Source organism: Gambusia affinis, linkage group LG06, assembly GCF_019740435.1.
Source record: "Gambusia affinis linkage group LG06, SWU_Gaff_1.0, whole genome shotgun sequence".
NCBI classification, from domain to species: domain Eukaryota; kingdom Metazoa; phylum Chordata; class Actinopteri; order Cyprinodontiformes; family Poeciliidae; genus Gambusia; species Gambusia affinis.
In genome coordinates, this window is record NC_057873.1 from 18,908,891 (window position 1) to 18,932,597 (window position 23,707).

Here is a 23,707-nt window from a genome sequence, read left to right on the forward strand (position 1 = left end):
TGAACTTGAAAGGTAATTTCTTCCCTCATATCTGGCAGACATTAGGGACACTCAAGCAGACAAGAAGCCAGACAGACTCTCTCAGCTCTGGGTAGGTGAAAAACATTACGCGCCTGCACAAATTGGTGTGCCAATCATTAGCTCTAATTGATTTTCTTTTAGGGTGTAAAAAGGGTTCCTAACTCTGCTATTGACGCAACCTCTATGTAACAAAATGAGCCAGTGTGTGGATGTTCGTACGTCAAGGAGAAAGATGGAGACTTTGAGACTAAGTCAGCTGAAGTGTCTGTGAGTGAAAGGGAAAGACAGACAAGTACAGTGAATACATATTGTATATTGTAGAGAAGGACTGTGTCCTGCACTACTTGATAATAGGGGTTCATAGGGATCAATTGTTAAATTACATGTCACTCTGATTGCCAGTCCATCAAGTGAGTGCTCTTACAGCTCAGAATGCCACACAAACTTTATCAGTAGGGATGTTTCTGCAGAAAGAACAAACACTCGCACACATCTAAAACTACATGAAGCTGGGAGAATTTAAAGTAACCTCTTGTCAAATTAGACTGTTTATGGCTCTGTCAGCAGGACTAAATTAGAGGACAGGCAGATCGTTTCAGGCTAAAATAAAACACCTGAAGTGAAAAAAAAAAATGTTTTATACATTTCCCCTGTTACACATCAACATGCTCATTTAGTGTAGACTTGATTTAATTTGTGGAGGAGCTCCTGAGGCGGATCATATTTTGATGCTTATAAAACAGTTCTGCTTATGTGCTAAAGTTTTTCTAAGCTTATTTTAAATTAGTTTGTTTTGGAGCAACAGCAAATTATGATTGATGAAAGAAGGGAAAAGTGCAAGGAAGTGGGATTTCCTTTTACCACACTGCATGTAAGCTTTAATCCTTTTCAGATAAACTCTTGTTTAGCAAGGCCTGATAAGGAATAGTGTGTTATATTACTTGACAGCAGTTTCTTAATTAATTAAATGGCAAGCAGTGATCTATTCTTACAACTTTTGGATCCAAGCAATCCAAAAGAGGGAATAGAAGATAATGTCTATGACTGCATTATTTACTCTGTGTTCATCACTGATGTCTTTCAGAGTATCAAATCTAGTCCCCGAAGATCATAACTAGTAACTGAAGCAGCGTTAGACAATGAAAATGTCTTTTTCATGAGGTTGCATGGATAACTCTTTGGAAGACTTAATTATCTCTTGGAGGAGTTCACAAAATTATAATTATTCTACTCTCCTTGTATGTCCAACAATTCACCAGGAAGTCTCACTCCAGTTAAATTCATACTCGAGCGAATATGTAGTCTCCTCAGCTCCCAATTTGCTTTCATGAACCACATACATGTTTTAACATGGAGTAAAACTGTAGGACAGAAATAAAAATACCTATTATTAGCTTAGCATAACTAGAAAGGTTAAACAATTTAGAACATCTGATCAGCTTCCCAATATAACTACATGGAACTATAGGCATAACATGGTACGTAATGAGCACATTTACCGTAAACTGTCCCCACAAATAAGACGTAAATAATATTCTACTCCAAAATATTAATCAAACCTTATGAAAATGATGGCATAATGGGCTGTACTTGTATAGCACTTTATCAAGTCCCCAGTACCCCAAAGCACATCATGCTACATTCATCACACTACATATATATTCATTCACAGGCTAATAGTGATAAGCTACTGGATAGTAGCCACAGTCTGACAGACGTGAGGCAGCCATGAACCAGTGCCACCAGACCAGGGCTGTCAAACTCCAGTCCTCGAGGGTCGCTGCCCTGCAACTTTAAGATGTGCTTCTACTGCACCGCACCTGAATAGAATAATTAGGTCATTGGCAAAGCTCTGGAGAACTGATCTACACAAGGAGGAGGTAATTAAGCCATTTTATTCCAGCGTTTTGTACCTGTGGCACATCTAAAAACTGCAGGACAGCGGCCCTTGAGGACTGGAGTTTGACACCTGTGCTCTAGAGTCTGTGACCACCACCAGCATGCAAGGCAGGTGAAGTGTCTTGCCCAAGGACACAACAACAGAGGCGGACAGAGCAGGTATCAAACCAGCAATCCACAGATTGCAGGAAAGACTCCTACCACCGATGTCATCTCCTCTAAAAAAATGCTGTCCACTTGTATGATAGCAAGTGGATAAATAGTGGATGCAATTCATGACAGTGAATACACTTCTTGTATATTTCTAATTGAGATATATACAAGATGAAGTTTGTATACTGACTGAACGGTTACATGCCCATTCTGACCTTCAAAAAAACAATTTCACTGAATAAACCAAGACTAAATTAATGAGATCCGAGTTTAAATAAGAAAGACGTTGGAAAACCACATTAACAACAAAGTCAAATTGTAATAATGTTATTGTGTCGAGATTATAATTTCACCATTCCACCAAACAACCAGTGACAGTCGTGTTCTGTAAATAAGCTGGTAACCTTATACCTACAGCAGACAAGCATCTCATGGAAGGACATTTTCTGCCAGCATAATATGGAGGCGTATTAAATATTGTCTATAGTTTGACTTTAATCAAAACACAGAATTTTTAATTTCTTCCAAGTACTTCAAATATTTTCTAGATATTTTTATTTCTTGGTGCAATGCAAAAAAACAAACAAACAAACAAACAAAAAAAAAACACGTAGCATTTTTTTGCTTCAAGAGATCATAATCCTTATTCATACAAACATAACACACAAATGGAAAGGAAGTTTGTTTCTCTTTCAGGTCATTAGAGTTTGTTTGCAGAATTGTCCCTTGGGGTTGGACAAGTTACAGGAAACAACTACAAGTGGATTGTGATCGTTTTAACAAGGCAATTTTTCCCTTTGTGGCAAATAATGCAGAAGGATTTATATATATCAGAGGATTTGCTGAACAATGTGTGTCTGATCACAGGTAGCTTATAACAATCACAGGTTGTTATGCAACAACAAATTGTCTTCAGTCTGAGGCTTCTTCGGACATCCTACAGTAGATCCTTTGCTGCCCAGAGTAATCACCATTTACAACAATTCTTTGAAGAAAATTGTGTAGTGCAAGTTAGAACAAGCTTTAGTTTCCCCTTGGGATCTAATGAAGTATTTTTTAATTGAATTGATTTGCGAAAACCAAACCAGCTGGTAAAATCAATGAAGTGAGCATCAGCTGTTTTGTCACATTTCCCCAAACATAACAGCCAGTATGTAAAAGAAATTAATTTAGGATTTTGTAATTTGACTGCAAACAGGCAATCTACAAGCTGGCAAAAAGGATTCTGTGAACGTGATCTCACAAATGTCTAAAACTTCTTTAAGCAGCACTTTGTTTTCTAACATTTTGACCTATTTATTTGTTATATAACATATTCTCTTCGTGACTAAATGTCCTCAGGGGAAAGAGCCAATTAAATGATAATTCATCTGACTATAATTAACATCACGTCTCAGAACTGTCGCAGGTCTTGAGACAGAAACCACAGCAGACTGACAAGGTTTTAGAACCAGCAGCCAAAACACATTTTAGAGTCGGATTTGAGATATGAGTGATCAAAACAGCTCAAAATTTCCATTGGATAACTGTAAAATGAAATGGAGAGTGCACAGCTAGTTGATTATAACAGCTGCCAGCTCAATGAGTTGGCTCCAAAGCACAACAGCTGGGACAAGGACTTCCCCAGCTGTTACAGACGCATACAGATTTACACAGAGGGTTCCACTTGTAAATACTAAAAATATTAAATGTAATTTATAAATGTCGTATAAGCAGCTACCACATGAGAATAATTTTAAGCTCACCCTGAGTAGAACCACTTTTAAGGGATTGTAGAATAAGTCAGACAAAACGAGGTTTGATGGAAAAAATATAAAATATTATGCTTCTGTACAGTCAAACCCTGGGGCTGTTGCAGAGTAATCTGTGTTCGCGTTTGACCTTATTCATTGAATATTTAGCACATTAACAACAAATGGGTCTCAGGTCTCTAAAGGAATATTGTCCTTAGTTGATCTGCAGCAGAAGCTTCAGCCAGATGTTTCAGTTCATACAACGCCCTCAAGTGCAGTTAGCCAGCTGATAATCCTTTCTGAAAACAGGTCTAATTCATATGCACACACAACACTGCTGAGTTTGTCAGTATTTCTAAAGTTAAGTCCGAGGAAGGTAAAATGCCAAAGCTGGGCACATAGCTGCAGTGCCAATCCAGTGAGTGAAGAAAATCGTTTCAACAGTACGATGATGCTACCATGTTTCACCATGAAGACTGGATGTTCTGTGTGATGTACAAAGTAAGATGTCTGCATTACAAATCCAATTTGCTAGATCTTCCAGCAGTGCCAATGCATCCATTACCGCAACATTAGACATGAGTGTTACTACAGTATTTACCTGTCAACAGCAATCACTCTGATTGCCTCACCTCTTGTCACATTTTGTTTTAATTTGTGGTCCACATCACACGGGTGATCAACCAGGAAGAGGCAGGCATGTGATGGTGAGAAAACTTTGATGAAACATTGCACATTTGGCTTATCAGTTTCTCTTTGCAAACAAAGAGAAACTGATACACATAAAAAACACTGCTGTATTGAATGCTTATGATGAAATCAATCTATGATCAAATTGGATCATGGATAGAAAATAAATGTCTGTGATGAATCGTGATGAAGTGACTTCCATTTCCCATTTCACCCTCTGAGTCTCCCGTTTCCTGAGTTCAAAATAAACTCAAGCATGAGTCAGAGTTTGTGTGACGGATCGCACAGTCTCCAATTAAGTTTGTTTTATATTTCACAACTTTTGGATGGAAAGTGACATATGCAAATGTGACGTCATTATTGTTTTTAAAACTTAACCCTGATGTAAACTTTCATACATACACACAGAAACTGTATATATATATATATATATATATATATATATATATATATATATATATATATATATATATATATATATATATATACAGTTTTGCTTTAATCAGAATTGACTGGAAGTGCCAGTCAAGGCATATCTGCAAACGCTTTACAATATAAGTAGGAGCTCATTCTGCTGCATACTGTTTGTATGTGACAAACGCATATATATTAAGCATTACAACGTTCCACTGCCTCTGCATTTGGTTTAGGACTCGCAAGAAAACCAGCAAGATAGAAACAAACACTGTAAAAGACATGCTGAATGAAGCATTTTTAGGTCAAACAACTTTTGTGGATCTTCTGATGTGCAGAAGGTACACACTCTGCAAGTTTTGTAAAAGGAAACCAAATTGAAAATTGTTTTAGTAAAAGTAAAAAAAAGAAAAAAAAAACATAATACAAATACTCTTTCTAGAAAGACAGAAAATGTGTCCCAAGTGAGACACTTGATAAAGTATTAATTGGTTAAAAGTGAAGAATGGCTTCTGATTTCCTGAGAGAATGATGTTCATTTGTTATGAACCCTCAGAGCACTTACAGAGCTCCATTTCTTTCAGAAATTGAGAGAAATACATTTTTGGACTTGACCAAGCTTCCCAGAAAGACTAATTGTTACATAAGGGAATTGTTACCAGCTAAGCACTGAATGCAAAGACTATGCAGTCAATATCATAACAACCAGTAGCAAGCCAGAATGTACAGACAATTAAAATGCCACACAAAGCCTTTCAAACCATGTAATAGTACAGATTATAATCAGCACACAGATGCAAACTATAATAACTAACGATTTTTGGCAGTTTTTTTGGTTCACAACATTCCCTTTTCAAGCATGGATTTTCACTCAGTTTTATAAACTACCTTCTACGTTCCCAAGAGCTTCTTACCTGCAGCAGATTGTGATCTAAGCTGCAATTATGTATCTGACTATTATGTCGACTATCAGACTCACAGGAGGAACATTTCAGCCCAGCATCACCTATTTCAAAACACAATTTTCTGAACTACTACGGTTGTTGGGTGTCTTGCTACTGATAAATCTAATGATTTTAATGGAAACTGCCAGCCATAAGTGAGTTCAGACATGACTCCTCCATGCATTGCTTACAGTGGTATAAATCTAAGATGGCTTAAGTAATACAAAAGCCATAAATATCAATTGAAAATTCATTATTTATTTATTTTTTTCCCCTTGTAATCAGTTAAGTAATTAAAGTTTGACAACTAATAGCGGTAAGATCTTAATGCTGTCAATCATGGGTTTTTTTTTGTTTGCAGTGCTCGATGTATTAATGGTGAAGAAACAACTTATTACTATAGAAAAACTGCTAATTTACAATTTCGGTGGCCATGCATGGATTTCAGAGGGGGGCTGGTTTCACTTTAAGGATCACAGTTTTACCTGCCATTATGAAATGAAATATGAGAGAAGAACAAGAATTTGACTGATCAAGAACAGGACGAGCATCAAAGAAAGCAAAGGAAATCCTTTGCAGATGGAGCGATTCTGCAGAAGAGACGGGGTTTTGTCTCAGTCTTTTGTTATAACTTCTGAACAATTTATTGTCCAGCAAAATGTGTTGTTGTGAGAGGCCTACTTGGAAGTTCAACATGTAACCACTAATCCATTAACCATTCTTGGTAGGGCTGGGGTGGAGTAGTCACCAGTCTATCACATGATAACACAGGGAGGAACAGAACAATTCGCCCTGCGTGCACACATTCATACCCAACAGCTACTTAGAGAGAACATTCAGTCATGGACATTTTTTGTTTCAATTGAACAGTGCTAACAGATGTGTTGTTAATACTGTTGTGAGTCATGCTTCCCAGAATTACACACTCAGTTTTGAAACTTGAAAAATTCCAGTTTTGACTTACCACAGAGTCAAATGAATAAGGATGTGATTTTCTTTTCTACTAAAGGCATTGTTTTTTAGTGAGGGTTTCAATTTGTAAATTTCAAAATTTGGGAGTGGAATATTCTTTATTCCATAAAATTTATGTTTTCTTCTGAACTATATGCAATTCTTCTACAAATTCTGGCAATTTGGTTTGACGTTCTGTCTCATAGAAACTGTAGTTCACACTTGTAAAATCTGAACTTTCTCTATGAACATGAATGTGATACATAAGCTTACCCATCATGAGAGAATAATTAAATCTAGTGTGTAATTAGTTGTGATCAACCTTCAAACTGAGAGGTTAATCCATTTCTTTCATCAGCTGTTCCCTCCAAAAGCAAATTAAAAAACATTAGCAAATTCCACGACATAAATCCATGGCTTTCTATGTGATGATTGTTTTCTTTCTTCAGGCTATCCTTTATGTCTGGATCCATCTGAGAAAAGAAGGTATTTCTTAAGGTTCCATCCTGTTGTTGATATTCTGAGTGAATTTTTGCATATTTTCTGATGAAGGTGGCTAGGTCAGCAACCGTGGCCTGGGATCTTATATCATGCATTTAAAAGGTCTAGTACAGCTTCTGGTCAGCAGGTGAAAATCTAGCTCGATTTCCAATGGCTTACTTTTTGTTATATAGTAAAACACAAAATAGAAAGGTCACCTTAAAGTCATATGTATTTCTTTTTGTTGTATTTGTTTGTGTATTATAGAATTTTGTTGCATTTACAGTAAGTTATGTTTTGGGGTTTTTACTGAAGGGAAAAACTACTTTTGAGTGGTGAGTATGTTATTTGTGGCGGACAAAAACATTCGATATGGTCTCCCTTTTCCAGAAAAATGCTGTTTACTACTTTTTCAACCAATGGCAGCCCATGTTGCTACACTTACAAAACACATACAATTTTGTGTTCCTTCATTTTGTAAAGCATACAGAATCAAGAAATTGACTAAAAACTTGACAGACAATAATTATGTTTGTCAGGACATTAGATATTTTTTATTGGTGGCTGTCTTCACGACTTCCTGTGTAAAACATGGCAATGCCTTTACTATCTGTGTCCAATACACTCTTTGATTCAATTTACTTACAGGCCTCTATGCCTCCAGTAGCAAGCGTAGACTTTTAAATGTATACACAGACAAGAAACATGTAGGCTTGTGAAGGAATTCAAATAAATAAATGTTAAAAATACAGAGTGATAGATGACTGCACTCTAGAAATCTGAATCTCTATTTTTGTACGCGATAAGACCGTCATTTAAATCCTAGCATATACACAAACAAATCCAGCAACACACTCTGCCATGTAAGTTAAGAGAATGGATCACAGAGTGAAGAAAACAGATGGAAAGTAAATGAAATATGGCCAAAGAGAGACAAATTACAGAAAAATGAAAGAACTGAGTAATGTGAACGTGAAGAGAAACCAAGTGGTGAAAAATGAGTCAGTCAGAGTGATCAGAGTAAATGGAGTGAGAAGCAGACAGAGTTAAAGCGAGGGATCCATCCATCATGCGCTCCTGCCTCCGTCAGACACAAGTAATAGATGGGGAGATATAGAGGAGAGAGCTCACACTCCTCTTCTATCTGCCACCAGTCGCTATCTGAGTTTGCTTGTCAGGTCTGCTCCATTACCACAGACCCAGACAATTACTGAGAGGAGCGTTGGGTGGGGTGAATACAGTTAAAGACAAATACATGGACCCAGGCAAAAAAGATTGATTAACAGTAAAAAATGAATGCAGTTGTTCTCACACTTTGTATCTGGTTACAAACAAGAGCTGCTGGAATGTTGTTGGCACTTTACATAAATTCATCATGGTATTTAAAGTGTAACAAGCCCCCCTGTGAAAGCATAACCTTACTCCTGACCAGTCTGAAAAATGATTCCAGCAAAGTAGGCGGAGCCAAAAGACACAGAGGAGCCACGTGTGTGGATGAGCAGAGTGGGTAAGCAGGGCTGTGGTCAGGACCAAGGAAGCACTTTTGCTAACTTAGAAACTTTGTCGCTACATTTAGTCGATTTATGTGCATACAAACATATATCAATGTATGGAATTTATGTTTGACTGAAGCGAAATGATTTTTTTGACAGTCTCTTGAGACATAATTTCATGTGAATTGAAATGTATTGAATGCATTCCCTTGACTTATAAAGTTGTCGCTATTTATGTTGTGCTCCACCCAAATTGCTTGGATGCAAAAATCGTCTCTTGAAGATTACCATTGTGTAACAACATATTTCTGTTGAGTGTTTAAGAAATGCCATGATTAACTTCTGTAGTTAAGATGCATAATAAACATTCATGAACACAAATGGCAAAACTGGTAGTGTAGTGTATTCAAAAGAATTATGTTAAATGGGAATCAACAGGAAAAATAAAACAGTAAAGGCAGAGATTGTCCCTTTACTGTACTTGTATATTTTGTTTAAAACAAAGAAAAACAGAAATTCAAGAAAAATTTACAATTCACAACACATTACAGACCCTGACCAAAGTTATTGTTGAAAGTTGACAGTTATTCAAAACTAAAATGAGCATATCACAAACCTAAAAAAAAAAACCTAAAGGAAGCTCATGTTTAACACCGTACATTTTGCTATTTATGCTTCATCTCAAACTTTGTTGTAGCAGACTGTGGTCCAGGGGCGCCCAAGTCCGGTCCTCCAGGGCTACCATCCACCAATTTTTAGATGCATCCTTTTTCTGGCACACCTGAATCAAATTGCTCATTAATAAGTCTCTGCAGAGCTAAATTCATCCTGGTGAGGGATTTAAGCTGTGCGACTTGCAAGTGTAGAAGTAGAGATCCATCTAAATTTGGCAGGATGGCAGCTCTTGAGAACTAGACTTGGGCACCCCTGCTGTAGACTATTTTTCAAATGGCAAATGATAAATGGTCTGTACTTGTACAGCTCTTTATCACGTCCAGAGGACTCCAAAGTATTTCACACAACATTCACTCATTCACCCATTAAATGCACACATCCACACACTGGTAAACATAAGTTACATGGTAGCCACAACTGCCCTGGGGAAGTCTGACAGAAGCAAGGCTGCCACCCTCTGACCACCACCAGCAGGCAAAGGCGGGTAAAGCACATTGCACAAAGACACAACGGCAGAAACAGATGGAGCAGTCATTCAAATCAGCAACCCACAGGTTTCAGGACAAACTACTACCATGGTTGCCCCTTTTTTTTAAAAAAAAAACTTTTCTCTAGTCTATGATGTTTAGTGTGACTGTAAAGCTTTTATTGTTTGAACTGTGTTTATTTTAAAATTCACTCTAAAATAGATCCTCACTCTTCTTAACAGTAGCATGTTCAATTGCTTCTTATAAATTTTCCTAACTGAGATCCCTCTATTTGTATTTAACTAACAGAATCTCACATCACAAACCTGAGAAATGCCTTTAAGACAGCTTTGTAATGCAGATGAAAAGATCACTATAGCATCAACATAGCATAAAAGATCTAATACCTTACTAAAAGAAAAGATGATAAAGATTAATGTCAAGGATGTTTTGCATCTGTGTAATGGCACAGATTGGAGCAATATTTACCATGTTGTTAGGTCTCTGTAATATTCCTCATAAGGATTTAATCCTGTAAGTAATCACAGTGTAAAGCTCAACTCAGAGTGTTCTGTAACAGGAAGAGTCTAACAGCAATGGGAATAAAGAAAACCCAGCAGTGCAGTGATGCCTTCTCTGTTTCCTGTGAGTGTCCTTCATTGTGCTGCAAAGTTATCAGTTATGAATCTGTTTTCACTGCATGAGGAAATGGATGGCTGGTGTGGGAGTTGGAGGAAAGTGTCAAATGTGTGAGTATCACACACTCCATGTATGGGACTTGGCAGCCCTGAAGCATAAGTTACTGTATTCCCACATGTTTATTTAAAGAGGCTGCAAGAAGAGGCATCCTTCATCTGACACCATCCGTCTGTTTTGGTATACACTAAATCAGCCACAGAACCTTAAACAACTGACATTTGAAAATTGTCTCTACAGACAAATCGAGAATCTTGGAGTAGCAGAAACCCTTGGTTGGACAGCAACAGAGGTCTGACGTACGTGATCTGCTAGCACTAACCTTAATCCAACATCTGTTGGTAAAAAGACATCTTCAGATGGTCTGGATAGAAATATTTTCTCAACTAAATATTGGGTAAAACAGAGGTGTCCCCAAAACCAGTCTTCTCAGTACAGATGTACATCTACACACCATCCATCTGCTGCAACTTAAGGCTGCATTTGTCATTATCAAAACACTGCATTGATGTCATTTGTGTATGTCAAATACTTTCAGTGTCCACACTGCCAAATGTGCAAATGCCATTCTTAATTACCATAGTACAACATCTCAGTCTAGCGGTCTTCATGATTTGGCCTATGAACTATGGACTATGTACTATGCAGAGATTTTTATGCAAAGCACAACAAGAGGGTGGGAAGGTTATCTGCTTTATTTGACTCATGAAGCCATAATACATGTGGAAAATATGTCACAGATTGTGAAATCAAAATGATATAAGTGGATGATGTAACTAGTTGAGAAAATTTTAGTACACAAGTTCCAGACGCAACATGATGGTGTGGTTTTGGCAAAGCAACTGATACGTCTTCCTGTCTGCTCAACACAGCACCCTTCTAATACCGGGGTGCTTGGCATTCAGCACACCACTCGCTGTCTTTCTCCCAGCTTCCCTCCAGCCCCCCTTCTCTTCACCTCTCACTCTTTTTCAGCAGCATCTCTTACACGCTCTCCCTCGGTGCTGAGGCACTGCACCACTGAACCAGCATCTGCTCACATGTACAAACTGGGCTGATGTTAAAATGCCATACTGAAGAAGATATCACGCTTCTGTTGAAACCATCGCAAATACATTCTTTTGACATTTAAACCAAAAACTGAGCAAACTGTTTAATTACAAAATGGCTACATTTTTCTCTTTTCCTGCATCATTTCCACTGATTTTCTCCAAAAAGAACTGCCCTTTTTGATCTCTGTTGCCATATTTCTCATCACAACTGTATCTTTAAACATATATTTGTCTCATTCACCTAAACCAGGGTTTCTCAATTCTCATATTTTAGCTGTAATTCTTGTGACAAAGTGGTTCAGTGTGTTTACCACTTGTCCCTAATTCTTACTTCTTTTCATTTACTCATTCTAAAGTTGTTCCTGCTTCCTGGTTTAATGCACCTGAATCCAATGATTGTTCTTATGATGGCTCATAAGAAGAACACTGACATGCTGAGAAGGTTGTTACTACCACCAGGGAGAGAACTAAAACATGCTCCTCATGCTCCTCGAGGAGTGACTTTGGGCAAGAACAGTGAGTTCTCAGATGCTCAGGATGTATGTCAGATCCAAAAATTGTAATAAAATCCATTAGAGGAAGCTGGAACTGATGGTGGCTCTTTGACCATACTACTTTACAATTCTAATTTGCCAAAAGTCCTCCTGGTAGTTTTTTTTCTTACAATTTGTTAAGTATAACCTCAAATTGCAATGTTTTTATTATTATTATTATTATTATTATTGAAAGGTTAAGTGTTTAAACTAATACATGTTGTCCACAGTTCTGAGGTGGAAATAAACTTCCACCTCAGTAAATTTCAATTTACTTCTATGAATAAAAATCTGAAAACTGTGATTTGCATATGTATTTAGTTGGCCTAGGTCCATTTTGTATAACCATCTAATGCAGTAATTTTGGCTCAAAGTCTTTTGGGGTGTGTTCCTAGCAGCTTTGCACATCCAGAGACTTGGACTAAAGCCAATTTTCATTTGCAAAATAACTGCAGTTTAGTCTGATTAGACGGGAAGCATCTGGCAAGAGCAATTACCAACACTTTTCAACAGGTCATACCACCCATTATATTTTGCAGGTGGGGCAAAAAGTTTAATTTTTCTCTCATCTAACCAGAGCAAATGTTTCCACATGCTGGATGTTTGTGTGCTTTACAACAGTGGTCCCCAACCTTTTTAGTGGAGCGGACCGGTCAACCCTTCGTAAATCTTCTGCGGACCGGGGGGCGCCATAAGGATTGAGACCGTTCCCGTTGTTTATTACTCATTCTGCTGCATGTTGGCGCACAAGGCGTAACAGACAGCTTCCGGTTTCGTATTTTCAAAATAAAAGCTCCTCCAGACTCAATACATAGAACGGACATATTTATTTATTTCTTGCGCGGCCCGGTAGCAATTGGTCGACGGACCGGTGCCGGTCCGCGCCTCGGTGGTTGAGGACCACTGCTGTATAAGACTTCTGGCAAACATGACATTTTTCTCCATATCTATAATGGTGTTTCTATCAACAGGTTCATTAACCTGAGTTATGGAACTTTGCAGTTCCTTCAGAGTTACCATGGATCTCGTGAATGTGTCTCTGATTACTGCTCACTTTGCCTATGCAGGTGTTAGAAGGTTTCCAGTTATGCAATGAACAGGATTTCAGGTAATCCTAAATGAACAGGATTACATGAAACTTCTCACCAACTTTAGTTACAACTTGCTGGTTTTTCAGTCTTCCTTATTCCATTTGCTCATTAAACTCCTCTAACAAACTTCTGACTTTTAAGGGAATTTGTTTGTATTTTTTATTAAGAGAAATTGGGCTGGATACAAATGCATATGAGAACAGGTGAAAAAGTTTAAAGTAATATAAATACTTTTACAAGGAACTGCATAATAATTCAATTTATTGTATATCCACCACAGAAATTTTTATTTTTGAAATTATAAATTTCTAGCTTACCTTCCAATAGTAATGAAATACAAATCTCTCTTTTCTCTAAAAAAGAAAAATTGAGCTTCTCTGTGTGGGTTCACATTCTCCTTCACTCTGTCTCACACAGCCACACCAATCAATTAGACTTTTCACTCCTCAAGAATTTAAACTTCTCTTTAGTATCATTATTCAATTTAATATTGGCCGAATGGTAAGAATTTTACATTATGCCTAAAACAGATTACTATATTGTATAAAAGTTGGCTCAGAATGCTTTTAGATCGTTTGTCTATGCCTCTTTAAAAACCACAAACAAAAGACTGAGCCATGCTGAACCTGTGCCTGCTACACTGATATATACTTTTTCATGCTTCTGACTGCAGGCAAAACGATTCTATTTGTGTAGCGCACTACACATAGCAATTGAAATAGCTTGAAATTAAGGTTAAGGTAAGACAGAAATGCATATAAACAATTATACTACGTATGAGAATATTGTATGAGAAAAGAAGCCTTGATTTCAACTTTACACAGTGAAAATATAGAAGCACAGAAAAAGTAAGCAACAGTATAAACACGCAGCACATCTTTCTGAGATAAAACCCCTAGGTGTTTATAATAGTCCCCTTTAAAGCTAAATTAAAAATGCATAAAGAAAGAAGTAAACAGATTCCGCTACACACTTAAACACTTACACAATAGACTGTAGAGAATAAATGAATCATTTTAAAGGTTTTAATGCAGGAACGTATAAAACTATCTTCACATTTATATAATAAATGGAAACTAGGCACCCACAAAAACATAATCTCCTACAATTAAGTTTTTCTTTTTCTGAAATTTTAGAGGTGTACTATATTAAAATTTAAATATAGCTGTTTTATAATTACTTGATTATGCAAGTAATTATAGCATGAAAAAGTCAAAAGTTCAGTTAATTTACTGGTCTTGCATTTTGATTGCATACATTATTATAACTCTAGAAAAAAAAGTCTTACAAGTAGCTAGAGATACAGCCACCCAATCATGAATTGTATCAACAAAAACATTATGTATATATCTGTTTTACACAACTTTTGAGGAGCTTAATTGGACAGAAGGTGCTGAATTATCAAATCACAACCAAAATGTCAAAGCTCAACAAAATGAGCTCCGCAAAACAAAGAACTAGTAGATAGCTCCACATGCAGTATAACAATATATTATACACCAATTACCTATAGCTGAGTTAATGAGCACTTCTGATAAACTAAAAGACAAAAGTAGACTGACTAATGATGCCAAAACATTTTGGCTATTCAACTTGAAACACAATGAATGTGATCGCTCTGACTTAGAAATTAAGATGACATGAATGAGGCATGTGCTACAGATTTTCTTTTTTCCACAATTTTATTGATTTATTTTGTTTATAAGTTCATAATATACCCTTATATTTATGGGGGTTAAGGAAGTTTATTTAGAATGAACAATTTCAAAATATTTTTTTAAAGGTCAGCATTAGTTTCTTAAAAAAAAAATCTTAATTTGTTTCACCAGCCAAAAATATCTGAAACATGAAAGAATATTTTAAATAAATAAAACAAGTTTTCCTAAATAGATCCTTGCAATGTGAAATTAATTACAAGTATAAGTTTATTTTCTGAAGATCTGTGGTACAAAGGTTTCTTAAGTAAAACATTAGGACTAACAGCCACAAACATCTGAATTAATCTAGAAATAGCACTAAAGCATATTCAATATTACTTTTTGCTAAATTAATTTTCTCAAAAAAAAAAAAAAATAAACACAGCTATCTTCTTTTCTTAACCCTGCCATGGTCTTAGAGCTCAGGAGAAGCACGGCAAATGTCACAGTCGGACAGCAGGGAAGCAGGGGGGGTTTGTCCCGACAGAAGGTCAGTTTCCAAAAACACACAAAAATAAGTCCCACATGGCGTCGACCACACACACGATAAAAAACTTGTTGCTTCTAATTGAGGGTTAAAAATTCACATTTTGGCCAATCAAAATATATTTGACTCCATAGGTTATTTTATTTACAAAATTATAAGCTGCTTCAGAAAGTTAGACTTCTTTTTTTTCCTTTCTAACATGTAACACACTCCCATCACTCAAGCAAATCCCTCCTACTCCATGTTTAATACAGAGTGAATCAATACATTGGACTCACAATTAAGTACTTCACATTGTCAAATGTTGCACCAGCAGGAAAGCTGAAAGGCTTTGAGTCTTAAATGTCATGCGATATCTACCCAACAATCTCCAAACTAAGCTGCTCTATGTTTTACAGGACAAAAAAAAAAAAAAAAAAAAAACTTAGAAGAAAAGTGTAAATATAACTGAACTCCTCAGAAATTACAAGGTTTGACAGTTTGCGTGACTGGTTGCTCTTATCCCTTGCATAGATTTTCAGACATCTTCATACTAAACCCTCAATTAGCCAGAGGGATAGTAAAACATCACCTCTGCAGCCCGTTTTAAACTGGAAATCAAGGTCAAACGACGGCCTAAACCCATATAAACTCCATCCCGTCTGTGCACGAGGCTCCATTTTGCTGGATTATGTATTTGAGCCAGCCAATCCAGTCTATTCTTAAATGCAAATGAGAGATCAAATCCACAATAAAGAAGCTATGATCAGCAGCTGGCGTTCTTTTTTTAATACTGTCACCATTAGAACTAGTGATCCCTCTTTTATAAAAACTGACATGTCAAGTTTGAACTCCTATACAAAAGGAGCTGCACTAAAATGAGGTTCCTCACTTATCTACATCAAAGTTGTTCAGCTACATATACGAACTCAGAACTGGGCCAACAGAGCATGCACTTCACCATCAATCAAGGCAGCTGGAAGGGTGGCCAAGGGTTCTTGTGGGCTCCCAGCAGACATTAATGGGATAAAATAAAACTAGAAGGGCACTTAGAGATTACATCCTCCACTAAGGCCAGTGCCCCAGTTTTCAGTTTTATAGAGAGTGATCTGGATCCAATTAAATATAATGGATTCTTATTTCGCCCATGTTACAAATCTCCTCTAAGTTTAATCAAATACAACGAGCAGTTTTTTCTTCTTCCGTAATCTCACTGACAGATAAAACACAGTTGTGTTACAGGCCTGTTAACGCTGAAGGACTCAGCTGTACAGTCACATGACTGACTTTACACATCTTGAAGCCAAAGGTAAGTTTTGCAAGTGCAAAACAAAGTTTTACCTGATTTCCATACAAAGTGTACTCACAGTTCAGGAATTGGCAGGAAAGAATAGAGCACCTGCAGCAGCTTCCTGCTGGCTCATGCTTTCACATCCTCGCAGGTTAATCACTAGCTGTAGCCTCAAGGATGTCTTCATTTATCAAAATATAATTACAAAAAATCTTGTAAACATATCACAAAAAATGTCAGCTCTAACAAGCCGAACAGCAACAATCACACAGCTTGTCAATAGAATAAGTTCTTAAATTACTTAATGATGCAACATATATATAAAAAAAAAATGTTTTAATTAATCTAATAACTCATTTAAATGTATGATCAGTTGATTTTCTCAATTCTCAAAACCAAACATTTAAGCATCCATAATCGATGGGGAATTTAAAAATCCGTATTTATCATATCAAAAACCTCTAATACTTACTTCAAATAGTATTCTAAATGTACATTTTGAAGTATTACTTTTGCATCAAGTTGTTTTCTTCTTTGTGAGAAGAAGAAAACAAAACTTTAACTTTCAGGTTCTGACCTACAAAATAATAGCAACAAAATAATGCTCTGTTGGAGCAGACAGAAAATGGCATGACAGTTAGAATTATGAACAAATTGATTTTTAAGGCTAAATGTGATCCTAAACCTTTGAACTGTAACTCAAACAGCCAGTTTGAGTTACAGTTTAGTTTCAGCTTCGTCTTGATTCAGTTTCTTTTTTTAAAATGTTGAAGATTTCTTCACAACCTACCATGATCCACCCACATAAAATTTGAGTGTTTATAATTTCTTCCTCAGTTTTAAGATTTTATCAGGGGTGTAGATGTTATCAGCTAGAATGTAAATTTTTGTTGAACAACATCTCAAGATCCCACCAGTGGTGTTTTAAGATGCCCAATGTGGTCCCACGTCCAGTTTTGGGAAACATTGCTTTAGGAAAGGGATCTGAAACTGCAGACAGCAAGAGCCGGTATCCTGCAATTTTTAGATGTCTCTCTGCTTCGGCACACCTGGCTCCAACATTAGGCTGTTAGCTGAGCTTGACTGCATGATAGTGACACAGTTCCACCATTTAATGTATAGGCCAAGGGACACATTGAAAAGTTGCAGGACTCTCATGCCTACCCGCTCTAAGCTAATCAGGTGAATCCTAAACAGGACGTGTAAATAACACCTGTGACATGAACTTGTTTTAGGCCAAATGCATGGAAACTATGAAGTTAGAAATACTTATCATAGCACTTCTTCAAAGTTGTATCACTATTACTTGAATATGGTGTCAGATTGGGAAAATGTGTCTTTATGCCTCCTTCTGATTAGATGTTTGTCAGACAACCTTATAAAAAAAATCCTTTCTGATTCACATGCACAGCATCACCTCAACAGATAAAAACTACCACTTCTACACTTTAAGCCTTAAGGTAATAACACATTGCTTTCATATTTCCAAAATTGGACAAACAGTCCTGGAGTTTCTTTCTAGTTAGCCATCAGGTTTATTCAATGTGTGCAAGAACACAATTATTATAAAGAGGGAAATAACTTGGTAGACTGTATAAACACACTCATTTTGTGTACTTAAGTATCATGCTTTATATATATATATATATATATATATATATATATATATATATATATATATATATATATATATATATATATATATATATATATGTGTGTGTGTGTATGTAGACTGACAAAAGGTATTGTACAATTTCTAATCTAAGCTGGGAATGGTGCTCAATGTTTCTACACAACAAGAAGCAGCACTCCTCAAACACTGAATATCATTTTTGCAAAAATTGTAAAAAGAAAAAAAAATGGCAGTAATTAATAAAAAAGTAAATGGCACATAATGTTACTGAACAGACAGTATTCTTCACTCCAACGCCACTTTGCCAGCTGCAAGTGGAATATTATATTTACCATAAAGTAACCAGATAGATATTGATCACCTCAGTAAGCGAGAGTATTTCTTAAATACTGCATAATTTCTTGAAAGCACCTATAATGTAGTTTTAGTGCTGAGATTTGACATCACACTTCTCCCCTACAAGCTACTGTACTTTAGTAAGCACAGAAACAATTAGGTAAATAAAATCCATCCATCTATTCATTCATCTATTGTCTATGCAAGGGGTTTTCAAATCCAGACCTCAAAGGCCAGTGTCTTGTAACTTTTAGATGCATCTCTGATTCAGCACACCTGAGTCAAACAATGAGGTCATTAGCAGGACACCTGATAACTTCATTGCATAATGAGGAGGTAATTACGCCATTTGATTAAGGTGTGTTGGACCAGGCACACATCTAAATGCCCTCGAGGTCTGGAATTGAAAGTCTTTACCCCTATTCTTACAGGAAACTGGGAAGATAGAGGATTGTTACAGGGCGGCTATCTCCAGCAGTTACTGAACGGGAAACTCAGAAAAACTACATGCACAAACTCCTACATAAAGGCAATTGAGAGAAATGAATTCACCCATCAGGCATGTTTTAGTGTGTGCCAGGAAGCTACAGTACCTAAAGAAAATGCTCTCATACATAGAGAAATGTATAAGTAAAGCACAAAGTAACTTTGCTTTTTGCTTAACTTTTCTTTTCTTAGTATCCTATTTTGAGGTATTGATCATTTAAAAGGTTTGCTTTCATTACATCCTACAGAGATAAAGATATTTTTGAGAAATAACTTTTGTCTTAAAATAACATTAAATAAAAAGTTTACTAGTGGTTACTAAAGTCTTTGTATCAAGTCCTATGCAGAATATCTGGCTTCAGCTTAACATAAATATTTAGCCGCTAATGCAAAAGAAATTAAAAAAGACAGATATGATACACTGTAGCTATTTTATCACCTAACTGCGAGTGTGTCTTCTTGTTTCCATGGCAGTGGAAAAGTATTCTGTTCATGAACTGTATGTATTGCTATTTCTGAGGGGGACATGGAAATGCAATAATAGTGCATTTACCAAAATAAGAAAGAAAAATCACCAGAAAACGAGTATGTTGTGTGCTGACTATAGCACATGTGTCAGGTTCACAGATAATTTAATGAATCAAGGTCATTAAAAATAACAGTAAACAAGAATTGTGCTAACTTGCTTCCTAATTATACAAAAGCATGATAAGCATGTCTTTTTTTTTTATATCTTAGCACATTGCCAATTTCTCGAGGGACTGTAAACTTGCTTGAGCCATCAGATTTAGTTTACATTAGCAAGGATTTCATTAGGTATGCAAACAAAAATTTATGAATACCATGTTTTTTTTAAAAAAAAGTGAAACATGGCCTTGAAAATGTTTTTCTTCATATAAAAGTCTGAACGTGTGGCATGCATTTGTATTCAGCTCTCCTGAGTCCATACTTTGTTGAAGCATCTTTTGCTGTAACCTGGTAAAATTCAGCCCCATTTTTTTATGCTTTGCTTTGCACACGGGGTTTAGAGAACCTCCACTATTGAGAAACAATCGCTTACTGACGGCATGGACTCTGTTGAGGTTTTACAATTTACCCAGTCGCTATGATGTATGTAATGTTTCAGCTCAATTAAGTTCACTGGAAATTGCCAGAGTGGTAAACAATTATGTGGCGTAGGAACGCAACATCTTTGCCGGCAACAAAATGTCTTGTATGCTCCTCTTACAATATTGTAATTGCTCAATATTTAAAGGTTTGGCTAGGAAGCATGCCATGGCTTCGTTCACGTCATCTGCTTCCATTGAAAACTACAAACCTATATTTGCAGACTACAAGTCAAAAACAGCCAGACAGTCAATGTCAAAAGCCTGATTGAAATTCAGCTGGAGAAATCAAACTAAGTTTGAGAAATCCGACATTGAAATGAGATGAGAATTGAGTGGCAAAGCAAAGCCTAACTTTGCTGTAATTATAGGATGATATTTGGGGAGACTACCTATTGGTTCTGCAAACTGACAGACTGATGTTGTTGCACATTTTTTCTTGTCTGGACTTTGACTAGGATATTCCAAGCAAGAATTTTATCTAAAACATTCCATGTAGTTGTGTAGACGGTATTAAAGCTGTGTATGTCTACAACTCCTTCAGAGTAACCACAGGGTGCTCCACTGATTGTTGCTGCCCTTGCCCATCTGTCAGTTTATCTTGATGATCATGAAATGGAAATTGACAGTTATGCCATAACCTTTCCATTTTCAAATGGTTGATTGAAAAGTATTCTGACAGAAAAGCTTTGGGATACCTGGGATTTGCTTTAAGTTTCTTCACAATATACATGATCAGTGTATTGTACTCCTTTGTGATACACTTTGTTTATTAATGTTCTCTACTAAACCTCTGAGACTTTTGCTGTATTTATACTCAATCATACGCAGGTGGACTATATTAATCAGTTAGCTGGCTTTTGAAGGCTGTCGGTTGAATTTTATTTTATGGAGTCAGAGATAAACCAGCTGAATACAAATACCTTCCAGACATTTTAGATTTCTTTTTAGAAATGAGAGGACATCAATTTTTGAAAACCAGGTATCTTTGTTTCTTTCACTTCACAATTATGTGCTAATTGATTTGCCTTGATTTGACAAAATGTGAAAAAAGTTAAAGGGTTCGATGCAAATCCCTCTATAGATGAGCTAATGATTCTTTCAAATTTATGTTCAGCAGCACTACAGAAGCACAGCTGAGTCACAGGTCTGCCGATCCTGGGACAGAAATTAGGAAACTAGTAGCCATATTTGTATATGTGTTTTAAATGGGGCTACAAGCCAATGCAAAACCCAATCAAAATGCAAATGTGGCAGTGAGCAATGAGGAAAATGCACCAGATAAAGAGGAGCTGATGAGCTGACACAGCAACCTAAACTGTTACCTGAATAGTGTTTCTGGTCTCTCTATGTGTTCATGTCTCCATTGTGAAGCAAACAGACAGTGAACATGCACTGGATTGTCCCAAATACTGTATAACTATAGTACAGACTTTATTTTATACATGCTTTCAGAACTTATGCTCAGGGATTATTTCACAACACTGTAACAGCTCTTTTCTGTATGATTTTTCATTCATCATTGTCCCTTTCCCCACCAACCTCCCTTTCCAACTGTTCAACTCTGCCCTCCCAATCTATTTTATTCCATTACCTTCTCTTGTCCTCCCATATTTTCTCCACTTACCTTTTAGGTAGACCACCCTCTCTGCTGCTATTACACCCCCCAGCCACCATCATCTAGCTCAAGTCCTCTTCCTACACCCTCTCTGTATTCCATCTGAGCATTCTCCCCACCCATCCTAACAACTCCCTTTTAGCCTCTCCAGTCTTACTACCCCCGACGCCCCCTCCCCTTGTGCTCAGTTCAACCTTTCTCGCCCAGCCATCTGCCACCCACCCCTGACAAAACTCTGACTCCTCTGTCCGTAATTCTTATTTCGGCCGATTCAGACCCCCTTTAACCACCAAGACGCCCCTCTCCTTTCCTCTCCTTTTAATCAAACGAGAGGATATCAATTTCTCCCCGAGTCGTGTGGGAGAGAAAACACCAGCGCCATTATCTTCTTCATCTGCCTGCTCTTCCATGGACTTAACTTCCAACATTAGAAGAAAAATACATTTATGACAAATTTCTTCCATGCAATAAAACGATTTAAACCAAAAGGGTGATGAGAGAAACCAACTGTATAGAAAATGAAATTAGAGCCTACCTGTGCGTCTCCTGGTGTAATCTCTCTTTGCTTGATAAGCCAGGTGAATACCCCTCCTCAGAAAAGAGCCTCTTAAATAATCCTCCTCCTGATCTCACACGCGTCTTTAAGCCAAATAAGCCATCATATCCACTTTTCTCCGTGTTTGTCGCCGCGCAATGGGGTCCTTAAGGATGGTGAGGGGGAAACAAGGCGTTTCAGTTTAGTTCCCGCTGAGCATGCACCAAAAAGACCCCTAAACCGCCCGGTGGCAGCCGCTCTCACCCACAGCGGTCCACAAATCAGCTGGGACAGGAATGAAAGAAAAGATGGATGTGACGCTCCAGTCAAACCGGCGCACGGCCACTCTTTATTGAGATATTTCTTGTAGGTTTATTTTTATTTTTTTTGTCCACACGATCGATTAATCAGAAGCGAAAACTAAAAATAAAAATAAAATAAAAAAGAAAAACACCCAACTGCCGAGGGCTGATACTGCTGGAATCCGGTGTCTGAGGCGGAACTCAGAAACCACAGTGCGCTCTGATTTTCGATCCGCTCTCTGTGGAAGATGCTCCGCGCGTCTCCATTCAGTTGTCACTACTGCACATTTTACTCATCTTTGCATGCATTGGATCCACATTTGCCTTCAGGAAAGACAATCCCAGTCGGTTGATGGAGATATTACGTCCTAAACGGTTTATCTTGTATTAAAAATGTATACAAAGCAAGAGTTCACTTTTTTAAATAAAATAAATTAAAGGATCACTCCGTTATTAGCGGGTTTTCACCTCTTTTCAGTGCCAGAAGTGACTTTGTCTTGACCTCTCTCCTCTCTCCGCATTGCTTCCTCCAAGGAAATATGCCGGACACCAACAGCGTGGGCAAGCTTTAAAAAGCGCTGCACGCTCAAGACAGAAATCAGCCTCCGTCCCCTATTTCGTTAAAAAAAAAAAAATCCGCTCCAACGACGCGTCCCTCTTCCTGCAGTTACTTTCACACTGTGCGGCGGTTTGTCCCGGGAGGCGCTACGCCCACCAGCTCCTTCTCAGGTCTCTCCCTCTCCCTCCCTCCCCTGTGTCGGCGTGCAGCCCTGTCTGTAGACGAGTTGCTGCTCCAGGATTAGGCTGCAAGCTGCTAATAACAGATGGATGCGATATGACGCCGGTGGGTGATGCGATCACCGAGGCGTTCGCCCGGCAGAAGTGGGTGATACATATTAGGGTCCGCCAGCAGACTCTCCGGTCCACACGGCTGGAGGTATAAGC

The 23,707-nt window shown here is 37.4% G+C and overlaps 1 protein-coding gene across 2 annotated transcripts in view; it reads right to left on the bottom strand.

Annotated features, from left to right (window-relative positions):
* The window catches only part of zgc:172282 (leucine-rich repeat and fibronectin type III domain-containing protein 1-like protein), a 170,855-nt gene extending 147,398 nt beyond the window's left edge, over window positions 1–23,457 (bottom strand). For both annotated transcript variants that reach the window (XM_044119456.1, XM_044119455.1), the window contains exon 1: window positions 22,461–23,457. The gene's annotated coding sequence lies outside the window, so the exon portion shown is untranslated. The remainder of the gene's footprint in view (window positions 1–22,460) is intronic.
* Between the last annotated feature and the right edge of the window lie 250 nt (window positions 23,458–23,707).